The sequence below is a fragment of the Ovis aries genome, chromosome 15 (assembly GCF_016772045.2).
Source record: "Ovis aries strain OAR_USU_Benz2616 breed Rambouillet chromosome 15, ARS-UI_Ramb_v3.0, whole genome shotgun sequence".
Taxonomy (NCBI): domain Eukaryota; kingdom Metazoa; phylum Chordata; class Mammalia; order Artiodactyla; family Bovidae; genus Ovis; species Ovis aries.
Genome location: NC_056068.1, coordinates 13531359 through 13553118, shown reverse-complemented (window position 1 = coordinate 13553118; position 21760 = coordinate 13531359). Strand labels below are relative to the sequence as shown.

Below are 21760 nucleotides of genomic sequence, written 5' to 3'. Positions count from 1 at the left end.
GCTCCCCTTTTCTAACAGCAAAGGATATCATTGCAGCCAGCCTCCTAGAACCGTGCTCATTATCATCTATGAAAGGAGATAGCGACAGAGATCAAGTTGCCTTCAGTGCCGAACTTAAAATGAGATCAAAGGCAGGATAGCTCCAGGAGCACACGGAAGTTTTACATATACTTTCACTTTAAAAGAAAAGTGAGAAGCCATATGTAAAGTATATTCCCGAAGGATTAATGTGCTTTGCTGCCTTGATTATCAAGTGGCTCTGGCCGGCCCGCAACCTTCATACAAAACCCCCATTCACTTTAGCCCGGGCTCTCTCCACAGCGGAGAGGGGGAAATGCCATCTTAAAGCTGCAGCTCTGACACATTCCTCTAACTGCAAAATTGGAACCGTTTTCAAACCTCAGCTGCTTTCTCCAGCGGAATGCTCATTCTGCTCAGATGGGAAGGCCGCCTAGAGCAGGGTGGCAGCTTCCTATAGCAGATTAAAGCGGTGCCACTTCCTTTACGACCGCCTCTTTTCAGATTCAAATAACATCCTTGGGGGTGACAATCTCTTCTCATAAGAAGTGTCTAGGCTCCCACAAATACCCTACAATGATCACCTCTTCTTGTGTATTAATCAGATTTTCAGGCGACGGATGGCCCACGAGAGTTCAGGAGCAGAACTAAAACCAAACCCAAGTGAATGAATGATCTGTGACTCATGGGTGGAGATCACTTTATTGGGGGGTGGGGAAGGCAAGTCTCAGCTTCATGTGGTTTTGAATGCTGATTGTTCCATTCTGAATTATAGCAAAGTCCTGCACATACTCATGGAAGGTTTTATAATTCTAGACTCAAACCTTAAACAGTGCTATAGATTACACTTGGGATCCCCTCAGCCTCAAAATTAGAATAAAAATTTCAGAGGAAATTTCATTTCAGCACAGCTACAATTTGGGGGGTTAGTCCATGTAATAAAGACTATAAAACACTAATGACAAAGTATGGAAGTAATTATACCTAGGTATTTCAATGATATCCTAAACCAGGAGGGAAAAAAATCCTGTGATTTGCTAAACAATAGCAGAATTCTGAAATGTAACTGAAGCCTTTTGAAGATACATATGGGTGACTGCTGTGTTATTTAAGATTCTACATGTATTCGAATACGAACCCACCAAGTCTATTCAAGTGATGATTTAAATAATTATGATATTACCCTAAACTCTGGCATCACTTTTTCACTTACTACAGACTCCATTATGTTTTATTTTCTATCATCTAATCATTTCCAAAACCCCTCAATCTAATGATGTAATTTTTCTCAATAAGAAACCAATCATAGATATAAAGCACTGAGCTTAAAAAAAAAAAAAAAAAAAAAAGAGGTATGGGGCAGAGTTGCTCTAGCATCCCGGAATGCACTTGCCAAAATTATTTCCATAGCTAATTCCTACCCCTCTATGTTAAATTTAAAGAAAGCTGGACTCTGTGGTCAAAAATTACTTGCTATTACAGTATTTTTTTGGTCATGTTTGCTTGCTTTTAATCTATTTCTCTATTAGAATCTAAAGTCCTTGAAGTCGGGAATCAAGTGCCTAAACTGCTGTCTTGAATACAATGGATATTGAACAAATACTGGTTGAATGAATGAATCCTTCATTTACACACAGTAAACAACACACGTGCTATATACTTTCTGCTCTGCATATTCCTGTCCAAATTGAAAAGTCTGCAACAAAAAGAAATAGAACAAAGACAACTCTCTGCTTAAGTTCAGCAAAGTAAAGAGCTAAAGAGAAAGAGAAAAAAAAAGAGAATCAAGTGTCCTTGGTGGAGTTAGCTGGCAATGTTTTCACCAGTATGTCTTGAAACTTCTGGATGAATGTTTTTGGGTTTTCGGAGAGAATAAACTCCCACTGAAATGAGTAATCCATTGTATCTGACATCATACTGAGATCTGGAATGCTATTGTATTTTACTGTGAAGGGCTTGACAATGCGTTCACACTCGGAGGCCCAAGCCTCAAAACTGCCCTTCAGTTTAACCCTATAGATGTGGTTTTGTAGGAAGACTGTAGTAACTGCATAATTTTATCGCACATTATTCTGCTCATAATTATGAATGATTCATTCTCACCTACAGCCACGGAATCTGTACAGAAAGAGGCATACAACTCAGTACCAAGATTACTGAGACCATCATAGACGGTGATGATGGTGATGATGGGGTGATGGGATGATGGTATGGAACCTACTACTGAGCATACCTTCTCACTTAGTCCTCACAGTAAGCCTGTTAGGCAGGTTCAGTTACATCACCATTTGACAGAGGGGGGAATTAATGCCTTAGAATGAAATCATTTCTCTCAGTTTGCTCAGTTAATGAGTGGTAGAGCTTGGGTTCTACTGCCCAAGGCCTTGACTATTATCATACTACATCTCCCAAATGGATGATTTTTGAGACTCTTATTAATTTCCAACATTTGCATGATGACAGATAGGAAGAATTTTTGCTGCTTGCTCTTTTAAAAACTAACGTCACATTTGGAGCCAAGAAGTTATAAGTTTATGTTGTGATTACATCAAAAAGGAAATTTTACTATAGATACATAGAGAACTGATAGGCACAGGAGACTACTCCAGAGAAAACAACCAAAACTGTCATTGTGTCAGAAGTGTAAGGTTGTTGGTTGTTGTTGTTGTTGTTTTAAATTTTACTAATTTATTTCTTTCTGGCTGTGCTGGGTCTTCCTCGCTGTGCAGGCTTTTCTCTAATTGTGACAGGCGAAGGCTACTTTCTAGTTGTGGTTGTGTAGGCTTCTCATTGCGGTGGCTTCTCCTGTTGTGGAGCGCAGACTCCGGGGCACGCAGCCTTCAGTAGCTGGGGCCTGTGGCTCAGCAGCTGCGGTTCCCGGGCTCTAGTGTGGGTTCAGTAGGTGTGGCACACGGGTGCAGCATGTGGGATCTTCCTGAATCTGGGATCTAACCCGTGTCTCCTGCATTGGCCGGAGCTACTAAGGAAGACTCTAAAGTTTGTTTTCTTTTTCAAATGAGGTAATCTAAAAATCAGTAAAGTCAAAGTCACTTAAAAGGGCTAAAAATACTGAAACAACCTTTTGGAGATTTATTCTGCTTATGAATTCATCAGGGTTTCCACCATCTCAACAACATTATTACCTTAGGGGTGGCTAGAGTATGTCAGATTTCACCCCAGCGTGAGCTGAAACTGCCAGTAACATGAAATCCCTGGCATCATTTTTCAAGTTACCATATTGTTGCACACGAATCAAAAACTTTTAGTACATGGAAAAAAAAAATATTAAAGCCCTATTCAGAAAGCGTGACTTCTTGGATATATTTTCTAAAAAATGAATTATGACAGCAAGAAACATGTCAGCTTTTTTCCTCCTAGTTTTAGGTTGGCAATACTATGGTATCAGTGATTAGAAGACACTTCCTCATAGTCACAGAAAGCACTGGATCAAAAAGTCTGGACTCTGACTGACTCTTCACTCTGCCTAAATCAATCCAAACCAAGTCTCCTCTTGGGGCCTGTTTCCTCCTATGCAAAGAGAGGAGAGATCATCACCTCCTCTGATTTCACAGGGTTGTTCTAAGAAAGAAAAAATTCCTTTATAAGCTATAACCTGCTATGCAAATGCACAGGATGCTTATCATACATATTTTTACAACACCATTTATGCAAATGATGATGAGTGCATTAACCATATGCCAAAAAAGTGGCAATAGATAGCTCAAGAAAGCATGTAATAATACTAATGGCCAACACTTAATGGAGTTCCAACTATGTCTAGGCTCTAGGCTTAGCACTTTAGGTGTTTTATCTCATTTAATTCTCACAATAACATTTTATGAGTTTTTATTCCATTTTATACATAAGAACACTGTAGCTCAAAGAGGTTAGGTAATTCGTCCACAGTAAAATCCAGGTCTGAATAGCTCTTCATCATTCTACTACATTTCACTACGTTTATTTACAATACATTGACTCAGAGTTTGAGAAATTATGTAAGCACATTCCTGGCATGCAGTAGAGTCAAATACAAAATACAAGAAGAGGCTGAAGAGTGGGAAGAAAGAGAAGTCGGATAGTCACAAAATAGTTAATTCCACTGTATGAAATCATTAGAAATCCTTATTACCTAAGATATTCCTGCAAAGCATCTTATAAAATCACACTGTGATTTCTGAAATAGCTCCAACCTTGAATGTTAGTCATTGCTGAGATATGAATGTACAGCTTGCAACCTACCTCCCATGGGGATGGCAGCAGCGGCTGGTGCTACAGATGGCTAGAGACCATGCAACCTAGATTGGATTCTCCTAGCTGAGGCCAGCAAAGACCTCTTTCTGATTTTCCAAGATCCATGTTTAAGTTTAAACTACAGTCTTACATGTAGAAGGTGTTACAGGAAAATGTATGCCAAGTTATACACAGTGTGCTTACAAGCTTTGGGGATCTAACTTGCTTATAATAGGGGGACTACCTCTGTGATGTTGAGTTTCACTCTGAGTTGGGCAATTAAAAGTTGCCTATATTTGATTTTCTAAATGATTTTTCCCAGATCCTTCTTATGGTTTTTATCAGGAGGTCTTTTTTCTTTTTTTCTATTACTGTAGTATTTGATTTTAAGAACAAAGATATCTTTTCTTGCCAGGGTAGTATGTAAGCATAAAAAAAGAGGTTATAGATACCAGATAAAGGCCTATGTAACCAGAATGCATGAATGGCCCATATTTCTCCAAGTTCATCATCTTACAAAGGGAACGTTCAAAGCAAAAGATAGACTGTCTCAGGCCAAGTCCTTAAGGGCATTTTCTCTTTCAATCATCCAGTGAGAATCCAGAAAGGTGGGCTTTTTGTGTATGAGAAGCGATTGCAATTCAATATTAAGGACCTTAAAACATCACTGGATTCATCTTTAAAACTGTTTTATCAGAGACTGCATTGACAATGGTATACCTAGAGAGCACTCCCAGAGGATGTACAATATGTGTTTCAAAATTTAGCTGCTCTTCAAACTAAGTAGGCTGATCTGGACAATAGTTGCTAACATATATTGTAAAATGAATTTCCCTATAGGAGATCATAAGGGATGGAGGGGGAAGGAATACTGAGCCCATCTATCTTATTTTCTTTAATTGTGGTAAAATGCATGCAACATAAAATTTACCATTTTATTTATTTAATTTTTCTGATACACTAATTTTTTAAATTTTTCAAAAATACATATATTGTTTGAAGTATAATTGATTTACAATGTTTTGTTAGTTTCAAGTATACAGTAACGTGATATAGTTATATATATATATATATACAGCATAATGGTAAAGAATCCATCTGCCAGTGCAGGAGCTGCAGGAGACATGGGTTTGATCCCTGGGTCAGGAAGATCCCCTGGAGTAGGAAATGGCAACCCACTCTAGTATTCTTGCCTGGAAAATTCCATGGACAGAGGAGCCTGGTAGGCTACAGTCCATAGGGTTGCAAAGAGTGGGACACGACTGAGCACACACACATATACATATATATGTATATATACACTTTGTAGATTCTTTTAACTTACCATTTAACTCTACTGTTTTAATCATTTTTTAAGCGTATAGCTCTGTGCCATTAACTACATTCACACTGATGAAATACCATTAGTGCCATCCATCTCTAGTTAGTCCATTTATGGTTACCTGTTGTGAAAATTAGCCTTTGATGGCCTTCTTATCAGGAATCAATTCCAGCTAGTTATGTACTATATTGTGACAGAGAAACAAATAGCTAAGTTGGAATCTGATCAAGTCCATCCTATTATTAAAGCTCTATGAGTCATATCACCTCTTTCATTAGAATAACAACCATATTTGCTATTTCTCCAAAAATGTAGTGGCACCAGATAAAATAATAATTTTTAAGATAGTGGGTGCTTGGAAGTGTTAGACTTTGCTAAAAATTTCACGCACATTAATTCAGTAAGCCTCGCCATGTTTAACTATCTTTATTATCCATATTACATGTGAAGGAAACCGAGATACAGAGGTTAGGGAAACTGTCAGGGTCCCACAAGGAGCAAGGTGTAGAGCTGGGGTGCATACCCCAAACCATCTGACTCCTGAGACTAACAGTCCAACTAAATGGTTCACAGAGTTCACTGCCACAGCTGCATCACCTGGGAAGCTGTCAGAAATGCAAATCCTCAGACCCTGCTCCTGAGCTGCTAAATCAGAAACTCAAGGTGGGGGGAGGAACATCAGCGGTCTAACAAGCCCTCTGGGGGGCTGGGAGACTCACTGAGGTTTTTAAGAACCATTGCATGCACACCCATGGCTGATTCATGTCAATGTATGGCAAAAACCACTACAATATTGTAAAGTAATTAGCCTCCAATTAAAATAAAATAAAACAAAAAAAAGGAACCATTGCCATAAGCACTGTCTCATTGCATTTCCCTTTTCTCAAGCTTCTTTCTTCATTTGCCAAGATCTACTACCAGTCAGTCTCCATTTTCATGCCCCACCTAAGCCTAGCCTCCCAGAAATTGCCCCATTCTTCACACTGACTTCCCCCTTCGTCTCTTCTAGTCTGTCTTCCTCCCATTAAGGATGCCTCTCTCCTGCCACTGGTTCCTGCTATTATTTAGTAGAAGAGCAAAGCTAATGGACAAATCCTATGAGGCTTTGTCTCATTTATTCATTCAATAAGTATTTACAGTGCCCTATAATATTCTCGGTATTTTAGGAAGTGATCGAGGTATCCGGGAGACATTTATGAACAAAAGACAAAGATCCCTGTCCTCACTTAGGTTCTCATATGTTATTGAAAATGTCGGTAACGACCTAGAGGGATGGGATGGGGAGGAAGGTGGGAGGGACGTTCAAGTGGGAGGGGATACAGGTAAGTCTATGTCTGATTCATGTTGATGTTTGGTAGAAACCAACACAACTCTGGAAAGCAACTGTCCTTCAGTTAAAAATAAATTAAATTTTTTAAAATTTTTAAAAAAAGAAAAGAAAATGCAGCTATTTGGGCACTGCCACACATTCGGATTCTCTAGCTGTGAGACAGAACCCCAGAATCTGCATTTTATCAAGCATTCTATGTGATTCTGACCCCTGAATCAGGTGCCCTGTATATCCTGAAAACATGCCCTGGAGTAGTTTGGTTAGGAGCACCCAGTAATTTGCGTGTTTTTTTCCTAGGTTTCTTTTGCTTGTTTTCTTCCCTCAGTGGGGTCTTCGGGTGGGAAATGAAAAGAAAAACTTGAGGTCCACTGAAGCAGAATGCTTTCAAGAAGGGAAACTTTCTAAGGTCTCCTGGAACTAGTTCTGCACAGGGGACCTCGCTCGGTTTGAACCCTGGCTGCTGAGATTTTTACAGATAACAACACAAACAGGCAAAGGGGGTCTGGTAGCCTCACCAGCCAGCCCACACGGCTTCTGGGAAGACATGTGTGGCTTGTAGGCCCTGGCATGGGCAACGTTTCTGGATTTTTCCACAGTCCACACCTTTAACTCTGCCTGCTAGTTTGGAATCATTTTCAAGTCATCTTGGAAGCCCCCTCTTTCCTAATACGAATAAGACCAGTTTGTTTCCCATTTCCTCATACCACAGATTTTATTCACGAGGCCTCACCCACTCCCAGACAATCACTGCCTCCTCCCCGTGCTGGCGCCCCCCGCCGGATCTGAGGGGTATAATGAGCCTTCGGCCCCGTGGCACTGCCGCTGCCTTCTCTTTGTTTCAGTTCCTTCTGCTGAGATAACCGAAAACACAAGGAAAATATTTCAACCTCTTCCTCCCTTTTCCAAGAGGCCACCCAAATTCCTGCCTGGTGTACAACACTGTTCCATTATTCTGTTTAGAAGATAATGGAGACCTACTTTGTACCCAGAATAAACACGAGGCACCGAACGGTTCACAGGGGAAGTTGCTCCGGGAGTGGCAGGGGCAGGCAGGGCTCCATACCCGCCCGCAGCCGTCCAGACTGTAGGCCAGGGGACAAACGGAGTCAGCAGTCTAGAGCTGGAACGCGGCGACACAGAAGCCGGGAGGAAATGTGCTCTTACGATGTACAAGGCCAAGCACTGGTGCTACTCGAGACAGCGGGTAGCTTCTACCCATCAACTCTAGAGCTTCCATCCAGGTGCCCAGGAGGCACTGGGAAGCTTCTGAGATACACAGTATCGGGTTCCTCATCTAACACCAGCAACCTGGGCCATTTACCTCAGTTCTAAAGAATATGCTAAAAAAGAGCTTCTCAACCAGACCGGTTTTGCCCCCAAGGGCCAACTGGCAAGTTCTGACTGTGGTCATGGTATAGTTCCATGTATATGGAAAGTGCTGAATAAATATTTACTGAAAGGATAAGGGACTAAATGGTATCAAAGAATATTTTGTAGGAGAATATGGTTATCCTTATTGCAAACCTCAAATATTAGAAATGATACTCCGAAACAATCCCTAAATAACACATTCTAATCATCTATAAAATATATTTTGTTGTTGTTGTTCAGTAGCTAAGTCGTGTCTGATTCCTTGCGACCTCATGGACTGTAGCCTGCCAAGCTCCTCTGTTGATGGGATTTCCCAGGCAAGAATACTGCAGTGGGCTGCCATTTCCTTCTCCAGGGGGTCTTCCTGACTACAGATCGAATCCAGGTCTGCTGCATTGGCAGGTGGGTTCTTTACCACTGGGCCACCAGGGGAGCCATGTAAAATATATTTACGTTGATGTCATTTATTTCACACTTCTGTGTTCATTCAGCCGGCTACCTCTTGGGATTAGATTTCCCATAAACGTAGTACGTACTATGTAAAACAGAACTACCATTTATTTATTCAAAGGCTAGCTCTTTTGAACTTTAACATTTAAACTAGCCCTTGAGTCCCAGGATGTTGAGAATGGCTTCCACATTTCTTTCATATGCCCCTTTACAGATTTTTGTCTCTTTTGAAATCAGAGTGTTTTCATGTTCTGTTGGTCAATGCTAGTGGTTTGTCCTCAGATAGCATTCACTCACCTATACTGACAGGTCAGAATGACACACTCTCCTCCTTCATGGTACCCAGAAGATCCAACAGAGAAGGGAGCAGTCTGGCACGGCCCTGAGGACATCTGGCCCAAAACCTCCTTATCACCCTGCGCTGGGCTATGCAGCTCACCTTAAGTGTCCACAGGCACCAAGGGGCTGGCTGCAAGGAAGTTGTAGAGATCCTGCTCCTGTCAAAACATGCTTCAGTTTTCTATAACTTAACTTCAGAATGCATTTCTTTCCAATGGTCAGATCAACAGTCAGACCGAGCCAAGAAAGTTGCCAAAAGCACCAGTGAACTGTAATAATCGCATGTTCTATCACATGGACCCAGCCTTGCTCTCACTTGGGCAATATGTCAGCCTGCGACTTCTCTGAAGAACAGAATCAGAGGATCTATGGTTCCTCGAATTTCAGTTTGGGTCAGTGAGTCATTTGTGGCACATTCCTACATTGCCTTCCATGGAATATTCTAGAAGGATGACTGCTTATAAAACAGAAGCAGTTATTCCCACTAATAAATCCTTCTTCATACCCTAGTAAGTCAGAGTACCTCTGCTCATTCCACAAGCGACCAAATACTCACCACAGATACACTGGTGAAGAAGAGAATGACCTCTAAAGAGGATGATGGGCCAAAATGGGGGGGCGGGGATGTCAATTTTAAAGTGTGTGTTAGTCGCTCAGTTGTGTCCGACTCTGTGACCCCATGGACTGTAGCCTACCAGGTTCCTCTGTCCATGGGATTTTCCAGGCAAGAATACTGGAGTGGGTTGCCATTTCCTTCTCCAAATTTTAAAAAGACAATGCAAATTATAATGACTGTTGTATAGAAGACAAAGAAAGGGCAAAAATACAGAATATCAGGAGAGAAACCTCTTTAGAAGGGATGTTTAGCAAGACCATGATTTAAGTAGGAATCTAAAAATTAAGTGGGAGCCAGTTAGGTGACAAGTTAGAGAAATCACCCAAGAAAGGGCTCTAGGAAGGAAAGACCTTGACTCACTTGGATAGATAAGTGTTCCACACGTGGCTGGAGCATGGTAAGCCAGGGCAAGGGTGGCTTGAGAAATACAGCAGGGAGCAGACTGTGCAGGACTCATATGGTTGGGCAAAGGGTTTGGACTTTATTTTAAATGCAACAGGCGGCCACTGAAGACTTTTAAGCAGGGGCAGGTTGTGAAGGAGAGGGTATGGGCTTCCCTGGTGGCTAAGATGGTAAAGAATCTGCCTGCCAATACAGGAGACCTAAGAAATGCAGGTTAGATCCCTGGGTGGGGAAGATCCCCTGGAGGAGGGCATGGCAACCCACTCTAGTATTCTTGCCTGGAAAATTCCATGGGCAGAGGAGCCTGGTAGGCTATGGTCCATGGGGTCTCAAAGAACTGGACATGACTGAAGCGACTTAGCACGCATGCACACACATGATGTGTACGCTTTCATGTAGCAAGGTCACTTGTGTGGCTGCATGTGTACCAACAGGGACATGGGCTCATTGGCTGTTGCAGCAGCGGAGGGTAGAGAAGGTACTGACTTGGGCCAAGGTGGCGACCAGACAGGGGATTCAAGCTATGTTGTGGAGGAATCGAGAAAACGATCCAGCAGACAGAGATCAGAGAATCAGATGATTCCTCTGCTGTTGGGGCTCCAGGTGTCCTTCCTACCATGGTGGGCAGTCACATTTCAAGGTTAAGCACTCAGCCTCTTGGCCTTCCTTATCTTTCCAAGCCCTCTGGTTTTACTTGTCGTTCAGCTTCAGGCCTACATTCCACAGATATTCCTGGGTGTCCTGTTCGTGCTTGCATTTTTAAATGGTGCCCATGGAAAGTAGTAAATGGTTCCATCCAGGTCACACAGTAAGCTGGCAGATTTTCCACAGAATGGAAGGTGCACCTTCACAAATCTCTGCTTTGGTGCCTTCCAAAGCACCCAGAAGGCACAGGGAATCACCGACAGCTAAAATACCTATGGTTCAAAAGCTAAAAGAATGTGTTTCCCATCTGATCTCCACAAATGCCTGAAATGTTTAAGCCAAGGTGATTTCAAAACTTTACAAGACTTAGAGTTATTCCGAAGCCTGTACCTCCAAATGTGGCTTAAGACCCTTCTAGAAAGATCCCACTTCAGAGCTTCTGAATTTCTGCTGGTGGAGCTCAGCAATTTAGCACACTCCCCAGTGACTGCTATATACAGTAGTGCTGAGAACTGAAGTCCTGGAAGCTGCAAATATCTTTTCCTGAGAAGAACAATGTGATGATCTACATTGATTAACTTAGAAAACTGATAGAGCGTAGGGAGGAAAAAATGCTTTCTGGGATCTTCTTTTTCTGCTTAATTTTTTTATTGTTCAAGTTGCTAGGTGATTTTCATACTCTTGCAGGTTGGTATTATTTTAACTTTCTATATGAATAGGCTTGAATAGGTTAAAAAATACCATTCCTCAAGGTCACAGTATCAGAGTCAGGATTCAAACTCAAGACTGTTTGACTTCAAGCATCTGTTCCTTGCTCCCCCATCCTCTCCACCCTCCTGGTGTCTTCAGAATTCCTTTCCTCTTAAACTAATCCAGAGTCCAGAGCCCACAACTGCCTGGAAATTGGTCACATTTGTTCATGTCTTTCAATGGTTGAGGGGATTATGTATCACCCATGTACAGATTTCTTGCCCAGTGAAATGGGGTGGGGCGTGTAAAATGCACAGAGTTGCAGATTACCAGATATCTCTAAGAATTATACTGCACCTCCCAAGCTTCCCTGGTGGTTCAGATGGTAAAGAATCTGCCTGCAATGCAAGAGACCCAGGTTTGATCCCAGGGTTGGCAAGATCCCCTGGAGAAGGAAATGGCTACCCACTCCAGTATTCTTGCCTGGAGAATCCCATGGACAGAATCCCTGGTGGGTTGCAGTTCATGGGGTCGCAATGAATCATACACAACTGAGTGACTAACACTTTTCCCTCCTCTAAAATATACCTAGCTGCTCAATCTGTATATTCTTTCCAGGGCTGGCAGTCACAAGGGTCCCTTCCTCCTCACTGTCAGTTTCTCTAATGGTATTACTCCAGGAAGGAAAGTAAGAGAGGAACCCAGAGCGAGGCCACAGGCTTCCCAGCCTTGGGAAGGCAGGCATCTCTGTGATAGGAAGCAGCTGCCTGCTCAGTGAAAAATCAGGGGTTTCCTAGCTCAGGGGCCCAAGACTAATATGAGAGGGAAACCCCTGAGCACATGAGTCTGTCTTCTCCAGGTTCCTTTGTTGACAGATGACTTATCAGTAAAATATATTCATCAGAAACAGCATCAGTAGGAAACCAGCAGGTGGATATTGAAAATATTTTTACACTTCTAAATGATGAAGTCCTGATGATCAACCGAAGGCTTCAGCACAAATTATGAAGCCCACATTGAGCTATTCTTCCCACTTACACACTAGCAGCAGCCACACTTCTGGAACTAACATCACCATGCTTCTGAATGTCTTGAATGGTTTAGTGTGGGTTGAACTAGGGGTCATTTCTGACAGCACCTTTGGTAATGAGTCTGTGTGCAGTACACAGATGCAGTCAGAATGATGAAAAGGCAGATAAAACTGAGTGATATCTATGTACCAAATCTTAAGATGAGTGCTTTCAGTTATTTATGGCTTACAGCTCCAAGAAGGATGACATTGTTCGCACCATTTTACAGATGACAAAACTGAGACTCGGAGGAGTTAAGCAACACACCCAAGGGAGAACAGTAAGAAAGTAGAAGGGTGTGACTCAAATCTGGGAGGGTATGACCCTCAAACCTTTATTCTTATGTAATGCACGCTACTTCCCTTCATTCTTAAGTAATGTGCTCTACTTCCTCACTATGTGATCAAAGACAAAGAAGTCATCATTTAAGATAGCGAGTGAATAAAAGAATGCAATCACTGGAAAGATTATATTGTTATGACATATTTCAAGAAGTCTACCTTTATTCTGGCTGATAAAATAGTTACCCCTGTTCCAGATGAAGCTGGTCAAATGCAACAATGGTGTGAAGTCCAGGTACTTACTGTAATCACCTGGACCCCCATATCCATGGAATCTGCTACATGCAAAGCAGAATATAAAACACGAGTGTAAGATTCATGAGGGTGAGGACTTTTGTTTTATTCTCTCATGTATCCCAAGTGCCCATAGCTGGCTCTCAATAAACACAAGGGAAATGAATGAAAGCTCTAATTTTAGAGTAGTCAGTAGTATAATCTTCCTTAACATCATAGCAGGGGACATGGCAACCTGGCTCACGGGCCAGTGTTTACTCATTAATATATTAACTAGCCTCCCAGATGGTTCCCTACAATACCTGCTCCGGGTGCTCCTGTCTCACGCTCTCTCCTCCCACCCTGTATCAGGGTGGGTCCATGTGGCCAGCAGAATACGGTGCAAGCAAATGTGTGTCCCTTTTGAGATTAGGTTGTAAAAAATGGTGATCCCCGAGCTGGTTTTCTCCCTCTTGGCCCACTCTGTCTACGGGAAGTGAGCTGCTGTGACCTGAGAACATCCATGCAGCTGGAGAGGTCAAGGATGCAAGACACCAAGAGCCAGCAGGGAACTGGGTCCTGCCAACCGCCATGTGAGTGAATGTTTTTTTAACTTTTTATTTTGTATTGGAGTACAGCCAATTAACAATGCTTGTAATAGTTTCAGGAGGACAGCAAAGGGACTCAGCCATACCTATGCTGCTGCTGCTGCTAAGTCGCTTCAGTCGTGTCTGACTCTGTGCGACTCCATAGACAGCAACCCTTCAGGCTCCGCTGTCCCTGGGATTTTCCAGGCAAGAACACTGGAGTGGGTTGCCATTTCCTACTCCAATGCATGAAAGTGGAAAGTGAAAGTGAAGTCACTGAGTCGTGTTCAACTCTCAGTGACCCCATGGACTGCAACCTACCAGGCTCCTCCATCCATGGGATTTTTGCCTTCTCCAGCCATACACATACAGGCATCCATTCTCCCCCAAACTCCCCTCCCATCCAGGCTACCGCATAACACTGAGCAGAGTTCCCTGTGCTGTATAGTAGGCCACTGTTGGTTATCTGTTTTAAACATAACTCTGTTACCTGTCAATCCCAATATGTGAGTGAATTTAGAAGTACATTCCCCATCTTCAGTCAATCCTTGAGGTGACTACAACCTCAAGGACACCTTGAACTAGCAATCCCCAAGTCCTGACCCTACATGAGACAGAAGTGTTTACTGCCGTCAGCAGCTAAGTTTGGGGGTAATTTGTTATGCATCAATAGATAACTGATACAAGCAACTCATCTTTTTATTCATTAACAAGAAATCCCACTTTCGAACAAAAATCCATGCTAAAAAATTTTTACAGAGAATTCTAAGAATTTAATTCTGCAAATTCTTCTCCCACCCGAAAGTTTTAAAAACATAAATACGTGTCCTTCTTATTCGTGATGGCCACTTTTTCTTCGCTACTCACTAAACAGTCATGTGTATACATTTGTAGCTACAGGAGGGTACAGATGTGGTCTTATGGTTCTGTTTATTCTGAAAGAGGTTCAGATCAGGGGCAAGTACCCTCTTCTCCCATGGGAGGGAAGAGATATTCTTACTCATCTTTAGGAAAAATTTTCTTGCTGATATTAAATTAATTTTAATTCTATTTTAAGTTTTTATAAACTCACACTCAATAGTGGAGGAAGTACAACCCATTAAACAAAATGATTAGATCCCTTTCAGCTTGTAATAAGTACCACAAACTCAATGAACATATCACAGCTCATATAGAGAAGACTTGCCCTGAGAGAGAATTGGTTGTGATTTTTTCTGAATTCGGCAAATTACCTAAAGTGGTACTGTGCTCAAAAGATTATGCAAAAATACTCAGTGAAAACCATCAGATCATGCTGCAGAAGCTACAGAGAACCCTGCAGGATAGTTCAAGGAGATAAGAGATAAGAGATGGAGACCTAATAATGAAGTACAATCAAAGGTCTGATGATGCACCAGGAGTCTAGTGGAAAAGGGTCATTATGAAACGGGCCACTTACAGCATCACTGCAGCCCTAAGGCAACTCTGGTCAGTCACCTAAAGAACACAATTTTTAGCTCATTCCCTAACTCTCTGGTATACTCAGGTTCATGGCAACTCAAGACAGAAGCTCAGGGACTTTCCTGGCGGCTCAGTGGTTAAGACTTCACCTTCTAATGCAGAGGTGTCAGTTCGATCCCTGGTCAGGGAATTAAGATCCCACGTGCCTCTTGGCCAGAAAACCAAATAAGACAAACAAACATAAAACAGAAACAATACTGTGACAAACTCAACAAAGGCTAGAAATGGTCCACATCAAAGTGAAGGGCAGGTCGCTCGGTTGTGTCCTACTCTTTGCAACCCTGTGGACTGTAGCCTGCCAGGCTCCTTTGTCCATGGGATTCTCCAGGCAAGAATACTGGAGTGGGTTGCCATGCCCTCCTCCAGGGAATCTTCCCAACCCAGGGATGGAACTCGGCTCTCCTGCACTGCAGGTAGATGCTTTGCTGTCAGAGCGAGTCTAAGACAGTCCACATTAAAAAAAAAAAAAAAAAAAGAGAGAGAGAAGGAAGTCCATTTCATTGACTCTGGAGATGACCCTAGCAGAACGGCGTGGCCTGTCCCTGAGCAGATGTGGCAGCAGCACAAGGCCACTGTGAGGCCATCTGTGTTCCTCTCCTCTTGCCCTGTTCGCGTTCTTCCGGCATGGAGACATGCTCTTGTGAATTTCTGGGTTTACATACGTGAGAGTCTTCCATTTGTTATCACTTTAAGAAGAGGGAGACAAGAAGAGCTTGTGAGGGTCATGTGCATGTTTAATGGAAGGAATGTCCACCAGGACCAGAAGGTTCTTGTCTTTGAAAACACGACAACAGGTGAGCGACTTAAAAGTCGGAGCAGGAAGAGTGGCAGTGAGATGACACACCATGGGACAAGGACCAAGGAGGCCAGTGTCCTCAGACATCGTGGAATCCACGTGCTGCAGGGGTAAGGTGCTCACGTGTGCGGGCTGTGGGGAGGACGCAACAGCTAGAGGCAGCTTGAGGGCTGAGAATAGCACTGAGGAAAGATGCCTTCCAGCAGGATCTGCACAGAAAAGATGCCCTCCTCAACTGGCCAGATTACCAAGCCAGACATCTTCCATGGCATATGGCTGCGCACTGGGCTCATGACCCCTGAAACACACACACTCCCGTGTGTGTTTATTCTCTCCGCCTTGTAAATGCGGCCAACCTTGGAAGCACAGTTACTTTCCTCTGTTGCAAAAGATTTCAAGAAAGGCTCAACCCTCAAGGAAAGCTGGTATTACTCTTATGATGGAGCACAAGAATTTGCCTAACGTTACTTTTAGAATCTTAAATCACAAGTGGAAGACGTCAAAGTTGAACCCCTCCTTTCGAACATTTGAATTCCTTAAGCTTTAGGGCTATAAGTCACATTCTCTTCAAAAGATTAAAATGTGTTTTGTTATACTTGCTGAAATTCCTCCCAGAGATAAAAGAAATAAACATATTTGTGACTCCTTCACCAAATTTCTCAATAAGACTTTAAGGCCCCCAGGCATCAATGATCCATGTATATAGGTGCACGCTGATGAGTTTGGGGTATTATTTATATTATCTTAATGGGACCAGTACAGTCTGCAGAATTAAGAGTGTGCAGGAAATATGTCCATAGAAAGCTTTTATTCTAAATATAGAAGATTGTAAGGACATAAGCAATTTACTCTGTGTATTGGACTGCTTTTCTTTGAGCCGTTCTGGTCAACCATGCAAACAAGTGTAGCAACCATTATTCCCTCCATGCAAGTCTGATGGGCATATGTCAAAGTAAAATGACCTAGCAGTTCCATTCCTTCCTCCCCTCAAATTACCAATATGACTGGACCATCAAATTAAGCAACTAAAAGCCAAGTTTTCTTTTTTTAGATTGCACAGAGTTTTGAGTTAGACGAGTGGAAAAACAGTTCCAAAGTCTGAGCTTTTTTTTTTTTTTTTTCTATAACAACTTTTCAACAGTTAAACCACTTTTGGTAAATATGAGTAAAGAAAGCAAGTTCCCAGTCACAGCACATGTTTACAACTAAGTTAAAGGCTCTTAAAAATAGGGTGTTTGATGGTCTACTGCCAAAATACGAACTCCAGCAGCCTGGAGTTCACAGCTAATAATAAAGAGTCAGTGTTGCTATGAAAAATCCCCGAGACGAAGCTCCAATTCAGCTTTTCCCTTTCCATCGCAAAGTTCCCCATGATGACACTGAGACGTAAATTTGAAGTTAAAAGGTCAAGGTGAGAGGGAAGGAAGGCTCAAAACGGTGGGCGGTCACTTAAAAACAAAGGAAAACATTGCAGGATGGGGCTCATGACAACCCAGCAAAACAGAATGGAGAGTCCAGCCACTACCTGAGGATTGCTTGCCTTTTGGAAAGAAGAAAACGTTTAGATAGATAACGAAATAGATAACCAAAGTCCAAGTTAAAGGAACTACGTTAGGCATGAAGAAACCTGGCTTGTTATTCAGATTCCTGAAGCCAGAATGTACAATACGCCAAAGAAATGAAACATCCAGATCTCCGAGAACTGGCTGCCCTGTGCAGACTGAAGAATCATACTACCCTAGTTTCCCTGGACTCTTCTTCCCAAAACCACAAGCCTCAGCTCCAGGTTCTTTGGCCCTTGGAATTTTTGGATAATCTGACAAAGCTATGGACCAGGTTCGCATGGAAAATGTGTGTACGTCATCACACAAAATTCTGCATTCAATTCAGGGAGTGCCAAAACTCAAGACGCTACATCCCTTATCTTCTAGGGCAGGGGTCTCCAACCCCAGCTCACCACCCCCCCTCCCCCGCCCATCCACAAGGCTGCAACCTATTAGGGACTGGGCTGCACAGCAGGAGGTGAGCAGGGCGCAAGCAAGCAAAGCTTCATCTGCACTTTCCTATCACTTCCCATCACTCACATTACCTCCTGAACCATCTCCTCTCCCTGCTTCTCGGGTGTGTGGAAAAACTGGCTTCCACAAAACTAGTCCCTGGTGCCAAAAACATTGAGGACTGCTGTTCCAGGGTGAAAGCAGGCTCTTGATAATATGCAAATACTTTCCAAAAGGCACAGAGCCACTCCATTCCTGGTGCCTACTGTGGGCTGATTACAATAGCTCAACACAAATGTGTTGAAAATGTTTTAAAAACAATTATAGCAGGATTTGATCCCCTAAAGAAAGTTCCAGTGACCTCACTTACGCTTAGGGCATGACTTGCCCATTTCTACATTGTTTCTGTCTCTGCTTCTACCAAAAATGGATTTCCTTCAGAATATTGACCATGAGTAATGGCATCTCCCGAATTTCCATGTCAAACAGGTTAGGGGTGTGGTAATCTTATTGCAAGTCAGGGAGGAAGTGCAACTGAGTTTGCACTGTACCTACAAAATCCTGAAGAAAGCCTCAGTGACCTTATCTGAGCTCTCAAGAGAAAGCAGATGTTATAATGTCTTCATGGGATTCAATTGTCTTCAAGACACCATCAATGAACTTCAGTCAGTTCAGTCGCTCAGTCGTGTCCGACTCTTTGCGACCCCATGAATTGCAGCACGCCAGGCCTCCCTGTCCATCACCAACTCCCAGAGTTCACTCAAACTCATGTCCATCGAGTCGGTGATGCCATCCAGCCATCTCATCCTCTGTCGTCCCCTTCTCCTCCTGCCCCCAATCCCTCCCAGCATCAGTCTTTTCCAATGAGTCAACTCTTCGCATGAGGTGGCCAAAGTATTGGAATTTCAGCTTCAGCATCAGTCCTTCCAATGAACACCCAGGACTGATCTTTAGGATGGATTGATTGGATCTCCTTGAAGTCCAAGGGACTCTCAAGAGTCTTCTCCAACACCACAGTTCAAAAGCATCAATTCTTCGGCGCTCAGCTTTCTTCACAGTCCAACACTCACATCCATACATGACCACTGGAAAAACCATAGCCTTGACTAGACGGACCTTTGTTTGCAAGGTAATATCTCTGCTTCTCAATATGCTATCTAGGTTGGTCATAACTTTCCTTCTAAGGAGTAAGCGTCTTTTAATTTCATGGCTGCAATCACCATCTTCAGTGATTTTGGAGCCCCCCAAAATAAAGTCTGACTCTGTTTCCACTGTTTCCCCATCTGTTTGCCATGAAGTGACAGGACCAGATGCCATGATCTTAGTTTTCTGAATATTGAGCTTTAAGCCAACTTTTTTTCACTTTCATCAAGAGGCTTTTAAGTTCCAATGAACTTATGTAAACCTAAATTTCTTCAATAAAGGACCCACTCACAGTGTAATCAGTTCTTGATACATTCCTCCATGGGAAAAGTCAACATTTCACCAGGAATCTATATTCAAGATCCTCCAGGTTTGGATTCCTGAATCTTGAGGGTATCAGTAATGAACCACCATAGCCCTCTTTCCCACCCAGTTTGAATATTGCCTTAGAATCCTTTAGGCTGTCCTCTGGGTAACTACTACCAATCTCCCCTGGCATGCAAGTTGAAACATATTTGTTACTCACAGATCCTATATGTTCAAGGACTTTCTATCTTTTAAAAAAATGGGAAAATGGCAACTGTCTCAAAGAATAATCTGTGGCCCGTAGGCATCCATTCTGAATTCTATCTGCACTTCAGACAATGATCCTAATCATTATTGACTTTCAAATGTCTCATTGAACGTGGCATCCAAACTCAAGCCTGGGTCATGTGTGAGCTGGAGTCTGACATTGTATAATTACCTTCTCCTAGATGTAGTCATTTCGGAGAAGGCAATGGCAACCCACTCCAGTATTCTTGCCTGGAAAATCCAATGGACGGAGGAGCCTGGTGGGCTGCAGTCCATGGGGTCGCTAAGAGTCGGACACGACTGAGCGACTTCACTTTCACTTTTCACTTTCTTGCATTGGAGAAGGAAATGGCAACCCACTCCAGTATTCTTGCCTGGAGAATCCCAGGGATGGGGGAGCCTGGTGGGCTGCCGTCTCTGGGGTCACACAGAGTCGGACACGACTGAAGCGACTTAGCAGCAACAGCAGCAGTCATTTACCATGACTGTATACATGGGCAGTGGCATCATTCACTCGGTTCATACCTGGACTCCACACCCATGACTGAATGACCTGGCCAATATCTCCATTTTATGCCTCAACTTCCTCATCTATCCAGTCGAGATAAGGTCATGCCTACCTACTTCATCATGGATTATGAGGAAACATGAGTTAATACGCAAAAAAACACTTAGAAGAGTGCCTGACATATTACACTTAGTAAGTGTAATTTTAAAATATTGAACCAAAAGAATATCTTAAAGATCAATGTTTCACAGTTGGTGCACTGTACATTTAATCACAGAACTATAAAGGATTGGGTCCCTTCAGTAATGCATGCTCACCCGTTTAGTTCAACAAACATTTACCAAAAGCTTGTTTACAAGACGTTTGATGCTACTGTAATAGTGGAACTACATAGAAAATTAGGCACCCATCTTGAAACAAAAATTCTAACGATTATGAACACCTATATTTTCTCCAGGCACTGAGAAGACACTCATCAGCCTGGAAAACACCTTCAACCTGGATCTGAGTACATTCAAAATCACTTTTCAGCAGAGAGCTGCTGGTCTCTCCTTTAAGCTCCGTCTAAGATCTGCATCCAAAATAAGCAAGAGCAAGGAGAAAAATTTAGACCAATCTTGGTTTTAGAGATGAATCTGCTTCTTTGATTCAAGATCAAGTTTCTCTTCATAGCAACCTTGGAGTCCTTTTTCCCCAGACCTGCGGGTTGACTCACCAGACTCCTAAGAAATAAAGTGTAGGCTTTCATGAATTAAAACAGTTTTCTCACTTCAACTTGTTTTCTGACAAATTAATGAATTAAAAAACAAAACAAAGCAAGACTCTCTTTTTCCAGTTTCTTTTATTCTAGATTGGATGTGCCCAGGGTGTCTGACATCCTCATGCCATTCATGACTGCCATTCTTTCTAGGCGAGTCATTGCTTCAAAAATATGCGTGGGTGTGCTTCTGGGAGCTCAAGACACTCAATGTCCTCATCGTAGATGCAAATTCAGTGGTGCATTTGGGGCCCAGCTACCGCACTCTGCCAGCTGGGCGCCCCGCAGAAGCCAGGGGTCAAGACGGCTCTGGTCACTATCGGAGTTAGCACAGGCCAGGGAGCCACTTAGCTGTCTCTAAAATGGGTATAATAATACCCCAGGGGATAAACAGAGATAGCTTGTGTATACACATGTGACAAACTGCAGATTTGCTATTCAAAAGTAAGATATTATTAGCATTCCTCAGCTGCTCTGACTTTGTTTCCCATAATTAGAATAAAAAAGCTACATTCACGGTATTCGCAGCACAGGGTTTCTGTGAGAACTGTATGACTTGTGTACATGTAGGGAGACATGACGGTGACTGTTGCAAACGCCAGGCCCCACTTCTGCCTGCTGTCTGACATCCTGCTGTGCTTCTGTCTCCTTTCGGTCCCGGTGCTAACTTCTAGATGGTCACTTCTCTGTTTCTATAGCTAAAGACAGATAATATTCTTCTTTTCCTCCAAAGGAGCCTTTCAGCCATTTCTCCTTAATTCTCAAATTTCAGTGACATCCAACAAAATGATCACAGTCGCTCCAGGGAACAGAAGGTGGCTGACACGGCTTCCCTCGCTAGTAGCATCAGAACCAGCCTCTTG

At 42.8% G+C, this 21760-nt stretch overlaps 1 protein-coding gene and 1 long non-coding RNA gene across 2 annotated transcripts in view; one reads left to right on the top strand and one right to left on the bottom strand.

The window, feature by feature from the left end:
* Positions 1-21760, bottom strand: part of MAML2 (mastermind like transcriptional coactivator 2) — a 407963-nt gene that overhangs the window by 367430 nt on the left and 18773 nt on the right. The gene's annotated exons all lie outside the window — the stretch shown is intronic.
* Positions 391-20961, top strand: LOC114118379 (uncharacterized). The gene is made up of 2 exons (XR_003591751.3): positions 391-13629; positions 20598-20961. It is a non-coding gene; the product is annotated as an uncharacterized LOC114118379 (long non-coding RNA).